We start from the raw sequence: 14,460 nt of genomic DNA, 5'->3' as shown, positions 1-14,460 counted from the left end.
ACCGTAATTTCTTTTTATTTTTAACTGATCCAAATACTTTCCTCTTCTTCTTCTTCTTCTTCTTCTTCATATTATTATTATTATTATTATTATTATTATTATTATTATTATTATTATTATTATTATTATTATTCAGCCACGTTTTTCCGCAGGTACGAGTGTATCACACGTGTAAATTTAGCTCAGTTTACCGCTGTTTTTCCCTTCCTGACGCCCACTCTATGTGGATGGATATATTGACTATTGCATATTTATGTGTTGGTTGGTAGAATGTTAATAATGTTATTGGCTTTACGTCCCACTAACTACTATTTTTACGGTTTTCAGAGACGCCGAGGTGCCGGAATTTAGTCACGCAGGTGTTCTTTTACGTGCCAGGAAATCTACCGACACGAGGCTGACATATTTGAGCACCTTCAAATACCACCGGACTGAGCCAGGATCGAACCTGCCAAGTTGGGGTCAGAAGGCCAGCGCCTCCACCGCCTGAGCCACTCAGCCCGGCTGGTAGAATGTTGTCTTGTGTGGATATGTAGGGGTGTGTAAAGTAAATTAACCACATGCAGCTATCATCTCGGATCTGATCCGAATCGAACCAGGGGCACTCTGAACCAAAGGCCATAACGCTGGCCATTCAGCCAGGGAGCCAGACCAAATCTCACGACTTTTGAATACCCGTTAAAATATAAACTGACCAACAGCCATTTGAGAAAGCAGAAATGACATTTAAGAGTGTGCTACTGTTACGTTGCTAATGAGGCGAACACATTTTAAACTGTGTTATTTAACGACAGTCAGGATCTTGTGACCCGACATTGCAAGATATCAAGTACACCAGAGCCGTCTATCCGCTCAAACGGGACCGTATCCGAGCCGAATGACCGGAACATTCGTTAACGATATAAATAGCATAGTTTGTGTATAAACATTTTACGTACTGTACTGTCCGGCTCCATGGCTAAATGGTTAGCGTGCTGGCCTTCGGTCACAGGGGTCCCGGGTTCGATTCCCGGCAGGGTCGGGAATTTTAACCTTAATTGGTTAATTTCGCTGGCACGGGGGCTGGGTGTATGTGTCGTCCTCATCATCATTTCACCCTCATCACGACTCGCAGGTCACCTACGGGTGTCAAATCGAAAGACCTGCATCTGGCGAGCAGAACTTGTCCTCGGACACTCTCGGCACTAAAAGCCATACGCCATTTCATTTCATGTACTGTACTTTTAAAACAATATTATGAGTACAATGAAAAAGAATCATCATTGCGTGTTTCTGTGGTTGTTGGTAGTGTGTGTAGTCTAAATATGAAGAAGGGAGTGTTGAGACAAACACAAATATCCAGTCCCCGATCCAGAAGAATGAATCAGGCACGATTAAAACCCCAATCCGGCCGGAAATCGAACCCGGGACATTTGAACCGAAGGCCTCAACGCTGACCATCCAGCCAAGGAGTCGGGTATGCAAGTACAGTAGATAAAGTATAAATTCGACTTCAATTAAAGTAATGCATGCATGCGTGCATATTATTTATAAGTTGTTTTACGTCGCGATAGGTCTTGTGGCGACAATGGGATAGGAATGTGCTAGGCGTGGGAAGGAAGTGGCCGTGGCCTGCCCAAGCATTTGCCTGATGTGAAAATGGGAAACCACGGAAAACCATCTTGAGGGCTGCCGACAGTGGGGTTCGAACCTAATATTTCCCGAATGCAAGCTCACAGCTACGTGACCCAAGCCACTTGCTTGGTGGGTGGCAGTAATTTACAAAGACTGTGTAGAATAAGACATTCATGTTTGAGAACCCAAAATCAGTCATTATAACGTGGTCATCAAACCAGAAGCGTTGTACGCTGATGAAACTTTGGCCCTAACCAGCAGAGGGTTGAAAAAACAACCGGAAAAGAACGAAAGATATATTTTGAGGAATATTCTTGGAGTTCGGACGTAGATAATATGTTTATGGACAACGGAGACTGCGACCAAACTATGAGTCATACAGCGAAACGAAAGGAGTTGTGTAATCGGTGAGAAAGAGACCAGTGCAGTTTTATGCACACCATTCTCAGGATGAATGTCCGGCTCCATGGCTAAATGGTTAGCGTGCTGGCCTTTGGTCGCAAGGATCCCGGGTTCGATTCCCGGCAGGGTCGGGAATTTTAACCTTAATTGGTTAATTTCGCTGGTACGGGGGCTGGGTGTATGTGCCGTCTTAATCACCATTTCATCCTCATCACGACGCGCAGGTCGCCTATGGGAGTCAAATCAAAGACCTCCATCTGGCGAGCCGAACTTGTCCTCGGACACTCCTGGCACTAAAAGCCATACGCCATTTCATTTTTCAGGATGAATGAAGGAACGACCCACATGTGAAAAAAGTTTCTTCCCGCATGGTTAAACCGAAATCCGTAAGGATGTGGAGAATATGGGTATCATATATGAACATGTTCGGGGTCGATGCATTTTCAGAAAAATGGTATCAGATTTTAAGGGTTTCCAAGAGGAAGTTGGGAGAAAAGCTCCAAACGTGATCTTGACGGCAGAACGAAGGAAAAGAAAAAAGAAAAAAACACCGAATGAAGGAATACTGGCGGAACATCAAAGCCAATGGAGAAAGAAGACGAGTGAATATCCAATACCCTAGAGTTGTTATTCCGTGGTCCACTGTGGTCCAAATCGAAATGAAGAAGACTAAAATACAAACTCGAAACACATAAAATACCTTTGTATTTTAATCTTAGCTAAAATGTAATATATTTCATATGTTAAGACTATTTCACTTCATACCTTTATATGGCTTTAATTCTCGAGTCTCAGACGTAAATACGAGTAGTAGACTACAACGAACATTTTAAAGCAATATTATAATCTAGACCGGCTGTTGTTGTCGGGCTCTCTCCTTGACACATCCGTCGAGGGGGCGAAATACCTTCTGTAAATCCGCTTACCGTCGACAAGTCTTAGGAAGTCCAATTAATGTTCTTGAATATGCCAGCGACTCTAGTTCTGGATTCGCTTTCATCATTCCAGCATTTCTACAGATTTCTCCATGATCAAGTGTTCAAACTAGTGTAAAGACGGGGAATATGAGAAAAACTTGCACAACTTGGTATATATAGCCTACTTTACTAAGTAGCTGTTTTACTTTTCTACTTCTGCTGATGATAACGAGAATATTCTCCCAACATTCTGAATTTCTAGTTTACAAGATTTAATAGTAACCAGAATAATAATAATTTAGTTTATTCAAATTTGAAAACAGGCAAGAAGTGGACTGATGAAAGAAAGGAGGCTCACAGAAAGCGAATGAGGTAATACTGGCTAAGAATTAAAGCTCAAGGATGCAAACGGTTGAAATAACGTGGTTTAGTAATAATAATAATAATAATAATAATAATAATAATAATAATAATAATAATAATAATAATTTAGTTCATTCAGACCGAGCTCGACAGCTGCAGTCGCTTAAGTGCGGTCAATGTTCAATATTCGGGAGAATGTGAGTTCGAACCCCATTGTCGGCAGCCCTGAAGATGGTTTTCCGTGGTTTCCCATTTTCACACCAGGCCAATGTCGGGGCTGTACCTTAATTGATGATGATGATGATGCTTGTTGTTTAAAGCGGCCTAATATTTAGGTCATAGGCCCCTAATGGTACGAAACGAGACGAAATGCAATGACAACTTAAAAGTGCAAAATTCATCCACTGACCAGAATTCAAAACGTGATGATGAAGAATGAATGGATAATAAGAATTTAAAACAATCAGAAGATTGCCTCACCTTCCCAGAAACTATATGACTGACCAAGGCATTCCTTCGAAAGCACAAACCTGAATGGATGATGCTTGTTGTCTAAATGGGTTCAATATCCAGGTCAACGGTCCCTCATAATGGCACTTATCGCTAGTAAAGTTGCGGTACTAATCAAAGGTAGCGTAAACTCACGGTGTTCCAAACAGTATGGTACTACTCACAAGTATTGTACGTCGTGCAGGTAACGCAGACCTACGGTTTTTCTCACATAATGGCGCCACTCGTAAGCAACGCAAACCCTTGGTGCACCTCACACAGGGACTCGTACTATCCCGTGGTGTTCCTCACACAGTGGGTACAAATTACAGGCAAAACAGACCAACAGTGTCGCTCATATAGTGGTACTAATCACAGGCAACGCCCAGACCCGTGGTGTTTCTCACTTAATGGTACAAATCACAGGCAACGTAAGCCCGCGATGTTCCGTGGGACTAATCACAGGTATCGGAAACCCACAGTGAACCACTCTCTGCTGCTACTAATCACAAAACTATTGTGTAGCTAACATGGTGGTACTCCTCGCAAGTAAAGGCGACCCATGGCTTTCCCCGCGTGAAGGTACTAATCACAAGTATTTCATGGTTCTAAATCAATCATCCCTTGGTCGCCCCTTTTAGTCGCCTCGTACAACAGGCAGGGGATACCGTGGGTGTATTCTTTGTCGGCGTCCCCCACCCAAAGGGGGTAGTACCTTAATTAAGGCCACAGCCACTTCCTTTCCAATCCTAGCCCTTTCCCGTCCCGTCGTCGCCATAAGACCTATGGGTTGACAGAATACGTAACACTAAAGTACTCCAACGCCTGAAGAACGAGCTAGAGGTCACGCACAACATCAAAAAGAAGAAACTTGAGTACGTTGACCATATCATTCGACATGATAAATAGGGGAAGAAGGAGAATATCTTGGCTACGGAATCTGCGAGAATGGTATGGACTGAGTACTCCCACTCTTTTCAGAGTTGCTGAGAACAAGAACCAGGTCGCCCTGATGACAGCCGACGTCCAATGAGGATATGGTACAACAAGAAGAAGAACTAAAATACACGATGTCTGAAATAAGTTTTCATTCCTACATTTTTGCACTGTATGTTTCATACCTCCCATCTCAGCCATCCTGGAAGTGGTTTTCCGTGATTTCCGACTTCTCCTCTAGGCAGATGCCGAGATGGTGCCTAACTTAAGGCCACGGCCACTTCCTTCCCTCTTCCTTGTCTATCCCTTCCAAACTCTCATCCCCCACCTAGGCCCCTGTTCAGCACAGCAGGTGAGACCGCCTGGGAGAGGTACTGGTCATTCTCCCCAGTTGTATCCCCGACCCAGAGCCTGAAGCTCCAGGACACTGCCCTTGAGGCGGTAGAGATGGGATCCCTCGCTGAGTCCGAGGGGAAAACCGACCCTGGAGGTAAACAGATAAAGAAGAAGAAGAAGAAGAAGAAGTTTCATACCACCAGAATGTTGCATTTTAAAACCTTATATTCATTCATGTCCACCTCTGTGGTGTAGTGGTTAGTGCGATTAGCTGCCACCCCCAGAGGCCCGGGTTCGATTCCCGGCTCTGCCACGAAATTTGAAAAGTGGTACGAGGGCTCGAACGGGTCCACTCATCCTCGGGAGATCAACTGAATAGAGGGGGGTCCGATTCCCTCCTCAGCTATCCTGGAAGCGGTTTTCCGTGGTTTCCCACTTCTCCTCCAGGCAAATGCCGCGATGGTGCCTAACTTAAGACCACGGCCACTTCCTTCCCTCTTCCTTGTCTATCCCTTCCAATCTTCCCATCCCCCCGCAAAGCCCCTGTTCAACATAGCAGGTGAGACCGCCTTGGCGAGGTACTGGTCATCCTCCCCAGTTGTATCCCCGACCCAGAGTCTGAAGCTCCAGGATACTGCCCTTGAGGCGGTAGAGGTGGGATCCCTCGCTGAGACCGAGGGGAAAAACGACCCTGGAGAGTAAACAGATAAAGAAGAAGAATAAGAATAAGATGTTTAATACCACCAGAATGTTGCATTCTTATATTCCTTCATTACATATGTAATTAAAATTATGAATTAATTTGGATCGCATTTTTACGTCTTTTTCGTTAGGTTTGAGGTCCTTCGTTGATAGTTTTAGGTCGTTTTTTAGGGAATTTATAGGTCCTGAACTTCCGAGCCTTACTCATCACTATGCATATCTGACTTTCAAGAGTAATCCATTCGTCAATTGAAGAGCTAAAGCAGGCCATTAAAAGTATAACGCACTTAGAATTATGTCAACATTGCTGTACAGATCACAAAAAATATAATTAGCAAAATGCGGCAGGTAGGATGGGGAGAAAATGATCATACAAAAAGTAGACAGATATTTGCGGTATTCATGCGTGAAGTGAAATAGCAAAGGGAATGCACGCTCATAACGATTCAGCAATCACACAATTTTAACGTCAAAGGTAAACCATATAATTCCATTTCAAGCTGAAACGGATTTCACGTGGCGATACCGATGATGCCTCTGACTTTAGCAAAGCGCTTCTGGTTATAATCATAACACGGTTTTAATATGACAAAGCTTATTATTAGACCTCGGATTTTTAGGTGGTAATAGGTTAGAATGAAAAGTAATTTGGTTTGTACGAAGTGTCATGCAACCCGTTGTACCATAATGTAGGAAGAGTAGCATAAATTCAAGGAGTTCTATAGGCTGTACTCCTAATATCTATGCAAATCTCATAACATAACCGTTGTACAGTGTAGGGTATACTTGTTACTGGCTAAAACATGTTTGCATTCTAACCTATCAGCACCTAATAATCGGGACTCTACTTATTATATAGCACGCTGGTTGGTCTCGTCAAGGTAAGTCTTGACTGGCAATACGAGCAGCTTTGTGATCAGAATAATGAGAAGAAAAGGATGGAACTTTTAGTAGAAGAAGTGATGGATAATTCTTTACTCACCAGCAGCCCGATAAGAATTATATGGTTATGATGCGATGGAAATGAACGCATGGAAAGAGTCCTTTTACAAGCAGGCGGAGTGACGATAAACGAATGGAAAGGAAAGGGGGGGGGGGGGGAACTCCCTATGCACCATTTTACATGCTTTTGAGCCTCCACTATTTTCGTCAGAGCAGCGTTGAAGAGTTTGTTATATTTTTTTAAATGAAATTATATCATGGTCCATGGGGCAGCAAGCCTGCCTCGGCCTACAATGCTCGATTCTCGTCCAGATCAGAAATTCTTACCTTGATCTGAGGGTTGGTTCGAGGTCCACTCAGTCTACGTGAGAACAATTGATTGAGGAGCTATCTAACGGCGAAAACTTCGTCTTTTTTCTGCTATTACTCGTTTAATGTCAAACACTAAACATTACTACCGAGTGAGTGACCGTGCGGTTAGGGGCACGCAGCAGTGAAATTGCATCCGGGAGATAGTGGGTTGGAACCGCACTGTCGGTAGCCTTGAAGATGGTTTTCCATGGTTTCCCATTTTCACAGCAGGCAAATGGTGGGGCTGTACCTTAATTAAGGCCACGTCCGGTTCTTTCCCATTTCTAGCCCTTTCCTATCACATCGTCCCAATAAGACATATCTGTGTCGGTGCGACGTAAAGCAAATAGCAATAAAGGAAAGCAATTGTAAAAAAGAAAAAAAAAAAACAAGTGGAAATATGGTAACATCTGACAAGATTGATAAGTGCAAATATTATTGATTTATACAGAAAGTCTTCTTAGCATACATTTTCCTCACATGAAAAAATACATTTCAGAAGTTCGTTTTACAAACATGGCATTCTTGGTGTCCTTTAACTTATCCTTTATCAGTTTCATCATCATCATCATCACTATCTTCGCTTTATATCTTAACTTCTCTCCTATCTGTCCTTGCCCAACGTTGCAACGTGGAGTAGAAGTCGTAACCAATAACCTAAGGGGAGAAAAAAAAGGTTTCTATAGATCATCTAACTTCCCTTTGATTGAACTTCGTCCTGATGGGTAAGCTTTCATGGTTGGTAAAGCTAAAACTGGAAGTTTTGGGCGAATCATTCTCACAAGATGTGTGCTACTGTTTAAGTGGCTGCTATATTGGAGACTGAATCTTCAGCAATAACTCGGATTTCAAGACCAGCTTTGTGATCAGCTGACCCGGTTGACCAAAGGGAGATGAGAGAAACTCATCCTAACCCTCAGTCCAGGAGTTAAATCCTTTCCTACGTTCCATCTTTTCAGTAAAAATGAAATGGCGTATGGCTTTTAGTGCCGGGAGTGTCCGAGGACAAGTTCGGCTCGCCAGATGCAGGTCTTTAGATTTGACTCCCCCAGGCGACCTGCGCGTCGTGATGAGGATAAAATGATGGAGACGACACATACACCCAGCCCCCGTGCCAGCGAAATTAACCAATTAAGGTTAAAATTAACGACCCTGCCGTGAATCGAACCCGGGACCCCTGCGACCAAAGGTCAGCACGCTAACCATTTAGCCATGGAGCCGGACATCTTTTCAGTGAGTTGTAGTTACAAATAGATTTACTGGAAATACTGCAGAGATAGAAGTCGTAGGATACAAACCTTATTTCATTAATGCTCTCCTCTCCACAATTGACCTAAATATCGCCATTAGTATATTAACTTCAAACTACTGTAAGTTATACCCACATTCTGCTAACAAGCACCCAGGAAATGAAACACGCACACTATTTGCAGATGGTATCTATGGTAACGGTTGTACAGTAGTTAGAGAAGCCGGTTTTCCGACTGGCGCATTTCTTTTTTTTTTTTTTTTTTTACAAAATGTAGAAAGTGCAACAAGGATATGATTCAAGAAGAAGAAAAAGATGTTTCTAGTTTTTGTCGTTTATTGAGTTCAAACCTACCGACAAACAGACACAAAGTATCTTTCAAAACTCAGAACATGTCATTTTCTTGTCGACTTTCGCGTATGTGCAAGAATAACATTTGCAATGACATGATATTCCATATCTATAATTCATATGTATCGTTTAGATTGTATTATTTCATGAATATGTAGAACGTACATTTAGAGGCTATTATGGTAGAATGTTTCATAAAAAACTGTCACCGAGCTTGATAGCTGCAGTCGCTTAAGTGCGGCCACTGTCCAGTATTCGGGAGATAGTGGGTTCGAACCCCACTGTTGGCAGCCCTGAAGGTTTTCCGTGGTTTCCCAATTGCACACCAGCAAATGCTGCGGCTGTACCTTAATTAAGGCCACGGCCGCTTCCTTCCCACTCCTAGGCCTTTCCTATTCCATCGTCGCCATAAGACCTATCTGTGCCGGTGCGACGTAAAACAAGTTGTAAAAAAAAAAAAAAAAAAAAAAAAAAACTGTCCTCAGGATATGGTGATTCGAAGCGTGGAATGACGCTAGACGAATACGCCTGAAACGAGTTTTAAAAAGTAGGAATTCAAGAGGACAAATTGGAGCAAATATTATTTTACAGTAAGAGAAATCTGCCAACTAGTCTACAGCCCTAAATGCAGATCAGTAGTGACTGATCGCTTGAAATGAGGGTATTTATTGATTCTTAATCTAAAGCAATACCGTACGCACATTTTTTAGTAAGGGAGCTGAAGGCATGATATCATATAAAACCATTTAGTGGGCCTTGAAAGTTTGTTTCATTGTTAAAAATGAATAGGTGGTGCACATGCCTCCTCCTAACACAACGAAAGAAACATGATCGTTGTGCTGAGCGCTGCTGTTCTCTGTCGTTAACCATGGCTAGTTGACTCAGCCCGCACTCCCTGTCAAAGAGTTTATGAATAGTCTAATCTCATACACATTCAGCTTGTCAGCGAACAACATTCCAGTTCCAGCTTTACCAACCACGAAAGCTTAACCATCAGGACGAATTCCAATCAATGGAAAGTTAGATGATATAACAACTTTTTTCTACCCTTAGGTTGCTGGTTTCGAGTTCTACTCCACGTTGCAACGTTGAGCGAGGTCAAATAAGAGAGAAGTCAAGATATAAAGCGAAGATAATGATGATGATCAAACATTTTTAAAAAATAAGCTAAAAGACTCTAAAATCGCCGTATCTTTGTAAAACGTACTTCCGAAATGTATGTTTATTCATGTGAGGAAAATGCATACTAAAAATACTGGAAGCAAAATAGTGTTTTTTGTAGCAATCGTTTGACATTTTCTGTATAAATCAATATTATTTGCGCTTATCAATCTTGCCAGGTATTCTCATACTTCCACATTTCTAGTAATTTGTTTTTGTTTTTTACAATAATTGGCTTTACGTCGCACCTACACAGATAAGTCTTACGGCGACGTTGGGATAGGAAAGGCCTAAGAGTGGGAAGGAAGCAGCCATTGCCTTAATTAAGGTACAATCCAAGCATTTGCCTGGTGTGAACACAGGAAACCACGGAAACCATCTTCAAGGCTGCCGACAGTGGGGTTCGAACCCACTAAATCCCAAATGCAAGCTCACAGCTGCGCGCCCCTAACCGCACGGCCAAATCACTCGATAGTAATGTTTAACATTAAACGAGTAATAGCAGAAAAAGTCGAAGTTTTGGGCAAACCATTGTTAAAAGATGATATGTGTTATCGTTTAAGTGGCTGCCATATTCGGGACTGAACCCGTGAATTTGAATTTAGAAGGCCAGCGCTCTATCAACTGAGCCACTCAGTTCGGTACGTTTCCAAGTCATAAGAACCTATGTTAGTGTAGAGGGAAATAAATAAACATTTAGGTGAGTGTAAAGCTATTGCGTAAGGGTAAATGAGGTAGATCCAATGAGAATTGTGGTACTGTCGAAGTTAGCAGTACCTTTAGGTGATACGATTCAGACAATAAAAGAGTTGCATTTGTATGAAGTTGACCAGTGTGCCACAGGTGATGACTGGCACTTAATTGTGGCCATAAGAGAATGAGATCCTAAAACAAAAAACCAAACCCTGTGGTCCACATAGCCTGCCAAGACGACGACTGAAGCTATCCGCTGGTCGGCATGACTACTCCCAGCAATAACTTGGATTTCAAGACCAGCTTTGTGACCAGCTGACCCGGTTGACCAAAAGAAGGTGAGAAAATCTTATCCTAACCCTCAGACCAGGAGTTAAATCCTTTCCTACGTTCCATCTTTTCAGTGAGTTGTAGTTACAAATAGATTTGCTGGAAATACTGCAGAGAGAGGAGTCGCAGGATGCAAACCTTATTTAATTAATGTTCTCCTCTCCATAATTGCCCTAAATATCGCCATTAGTATATTAACTTCAAACTACTGTAAGTTATACCCACATTCTGCTAACAAGCACCCAGGAAATGAAACACGCACACTATTTGCAGATGGTATCCATGGTAACGGTTGTACAGTAGTTAGAGAAGCTGGTTTTCCGACCGGCGCATTACCAGGTTAAACACACAGTAATAACATTATTATTATTATTATTATTATTATTATTATTATTATTATTATTATTATTATTATCAAAAAGTATAAAGTGCAACATTAACATGTCAATATTTCAGATGATCGAAGATCGAAGTTATACGATTGATGATTACGGAAAGATGCACAATACGGGACAAGTTTGTGAAATTCTGCAAGTCCTTCCACCTTCCTAAAGCACGTATAACCGAAATAGCAGTAACTGCGCTGAAATCTTCAAACGGGATTTTAAAAAACCATCACTGTTTCACCGTGCCGCGATGAAAATTAATATGTTATAACCAGACTCATCCATATTTTCTGTTGTCTAACCTTTTCAGAAATGATCTGTTTAGTTTGTCTAAGGACAGCCCCTAAGATGATGAAATATTTCTGAATTCATCTAATAATTGTCAAATAAACTGTGACTTCCTTTACTGGGTCATCTTTCCCGCGTGCATTTACATACTGTACGATGGTCGTTCAATATAAAAGTTCCCTTTGCAAAACATTTTTATTTCTCAGTATATATATGCATGCTCAGAAACGTATATTCTTCTACTTTTCCACATAAGGTCCACCACCGTTTTTACATTTGTCCAAGCGCTTCACCAATTCATCGAATCCCTCAACAAAACTTTCCGAGCTCAGACTCCTAAATACTATCCTTATGGTGGCCTGCACCTCATCACCAGTTTGGAAACGCCGACTTTGTACTCACTCTTTAAGTTTCGTTTTAAAAAATTACCTCTCTTCCTTCAATGAACATTTTTGCTTCGCAATCTCACCATCTGCACATACATTACGGAGTCATAGTCATCATAAACAGAGTTTCTTTCGTATTTCACTCAGTGTATAGCCATTTGTCTTCTCGTATCGTATCACGGCATATATTTCTTTCTTACACGTCTCGAATACACCAGCTCCTGCCATGATGAAATACTTCTGGGGCGAGCCGTCGTAGCGGCTACACGTTCATTTCTATAGAAACACTGAGGACTTCTAGGCCATTTAGGGGGCAGATGACACTAGATCAGCCTGGCCATACAGAGCTCTTGCGATCCTCCTGCCTTCTTTTTGCTAAGCGCAATGGTGCGTCGAGGGTAGAGGAGGAAGTAAAGATTCGCAGTCTGGCCACGCAAAATCAGCATAGTCACATCAACAGCCTGTCAGCCGGTCTGTTTTTCAAGAGGTTTCAACGTTTCGAAGGGCTGAACACTGACTTCGATTTCGCTTTTAGCTGAGAATGTTACCCATTACTTCCAGATTGAGCAAAAAAATCTTCAATCCCAAAATGTGCACGTTTTTTCATAAAATACTTTCTTCGACTGCAAAGGTAAGCTGGTAAACTGCTAAATTTCGGTTCTGTTTACAGTGCGTTATGGAAATGACCAAGTCCTGGCAACGTGCGTTGAACGGACTTCAACCTGCGCAACTCTGTGCGGTTTACTATATCGCGAACCCTTGCTCCACACATGGAACACATTCTTCTTCTTATTCTTATTCTACCACTTTTCCCACATATGTGGGGTCGTGAGTGCGAACTGTGTCGTACATGCGGATTTGGTCCTGTTTGGTCCTGCCGGACGCCCTTCCTGACGCCAACCCTATATGGAGGGATGTAATCACTATTGCGTGTTTCTGTGGTGGTTGGTAGTGTAGTGTGTTGTCTGAATATGAAGATGAAAGTGTTGGAACAAAGACAAACACCCAGTCCCCGGGTCAGAAGAATTAATCTCCGACTCGACCGGGAATCGAACCCCGGGACCCTCTGAACCGAAGGCCTCAACGCTGACCATTCAGCCAATGAGTTGGACACACAGAACACATTATATAGTCCAAATGTAAATAAACAAACGTTATTTCTCAAGTGTCACAGAGTTCTTTATTTTGTTGAAAAGAGCGAATGAATGCGTCTGCATGCAAAGTGTTGTTGTTGTTACTATTGTAAAATATACGAAAGCTGTAGGTAATGTAGCGGCAACGTAGTCCAGACATTCGTAGGAGATCGGACATGCGCAAATAGGATGTGGGAGCGGTCAGGCGGCGCTGTTCTCGACGTGCATTTGACGGGCATCCAGTTGGGAGTGTTCTTGCTGTGTGGCGTTGAAGTGAAGTGTGTCGATTTCACCGCTCTAAATCAGGTTTTCAAAAGGTGATCAGTGTTCGTGGATTAAAATCGAGGTCACCCGTGGCAAAAAATTCATCAGAATATTATTGAAGATTACGTGAAGGCTGTGGCGAGAATGCTTTACCACAGAGGACAGTTGCACGATGGGTCAAGGCGTTTCGTGCGGGTCGCAAACAATGCCAAGCTCTTATTGCAACGGTAGCATTGCGAGGTCTTGGAACAGCCTCCGTACACACCAGACATGAGTCCTTGTGACTTCGACCTGTTTCCGAAGGTGAAGAAACCCCTCTGAATCCGCCTATCTCCTGACGTGGCATCTGTACTCCGCGCAGTAGGGCGCTCCGTCGTTGTCAGTAACAGAACGCCTTGCCAACGGTCCCCAACGGCTTCCCGACATTTGGCAAAAGGTAATAGACTTTACGGGTGACTATAAAGAATGAATGTAATGCAATTGTACTAGTTAGTTCATTAAATATTGCGTTGTCCGGCCCGGCGGTGTAGGGGGCAACGCGTCAGCCTGTCACCCGGAGGCCCCGGGTTCGATTCCCGGCCGGGCTAGGGTTTTGTAATTGTAGATGATTAATATCCCTGGCCTGGGGATTGGGTGTTTATGTCGTCCTTAACGTTCCTTTCTTCACATTCAACACTTTACACTTCCGCAATTACAATTACACGCAGGTTCATATCATATGGTGCAAGTAGCGGCAAAATATCTACAGAGGTCGATGCCATATATATAGCGTTCTATACTTTATTTACACTCCTCGTATAATAGTATTTTTGTCACAATATTATGTTTAATTACGAAAGTTGAGAATGCGAAATTTGCTTCATCAATCCGGTTTCGCCACAAACACACCTTCCGCTTACCCCGCCGGCCTTGACTGGAAGCTTACGTCCGTCTCGCTCACACATATTTACCGAATATCACAGTGGTAGGGTTTAGCCGGAGAGCTGCTCGGACAGAGAGCTCCTCGGGCGCGACGGCGCGCGAGGAGTGCAAGTCCTGGCCACCGCTGCGCTAGATGAACCTATTCATAATATAACTCCACTGCTTTTGTAACACATTTTACAGAGAAAGGATATTTAAATAATGAACGACCTACATTTATGTAAACGACTCACGTTGCTCTAGAAC

General features: G+C 42.7%; 1 protein-coding gene across 1 annotated transcript in view; it reads right to left on the bottom strand.

Annotated features, from left to right (window-relative positions):
* The window catches only part of LOC136877786 (pseudouridylate synthase RPUSD2), a 546,352-nt gene that overhangs the window by 367,460 nt on the left and 164,432 nt on the right, over positions 1 to 14,460 (bottom strand). The window lies entirely within an intron of this gene.

The sequence above is a fragment of the Anabrus simplex genome, chromosome 7 (assembly GCF_040414725.1).
Source record: "Anabrus simplex isolate iqAnaSimp1 chromosome 7, ASM4041472v1, whole genome shotgun sequence".
NCBI classification, from domain to species: domain Eukaryota; kingdom Metazoa; phylum Arthropoda; class Insecta; order Orthoptera; family Tettigoniidae; genus Anabrus; species Anabrus simplex.
This window is presented reverse-complemented; position numbering and strand designations above follow the sequence as displayed.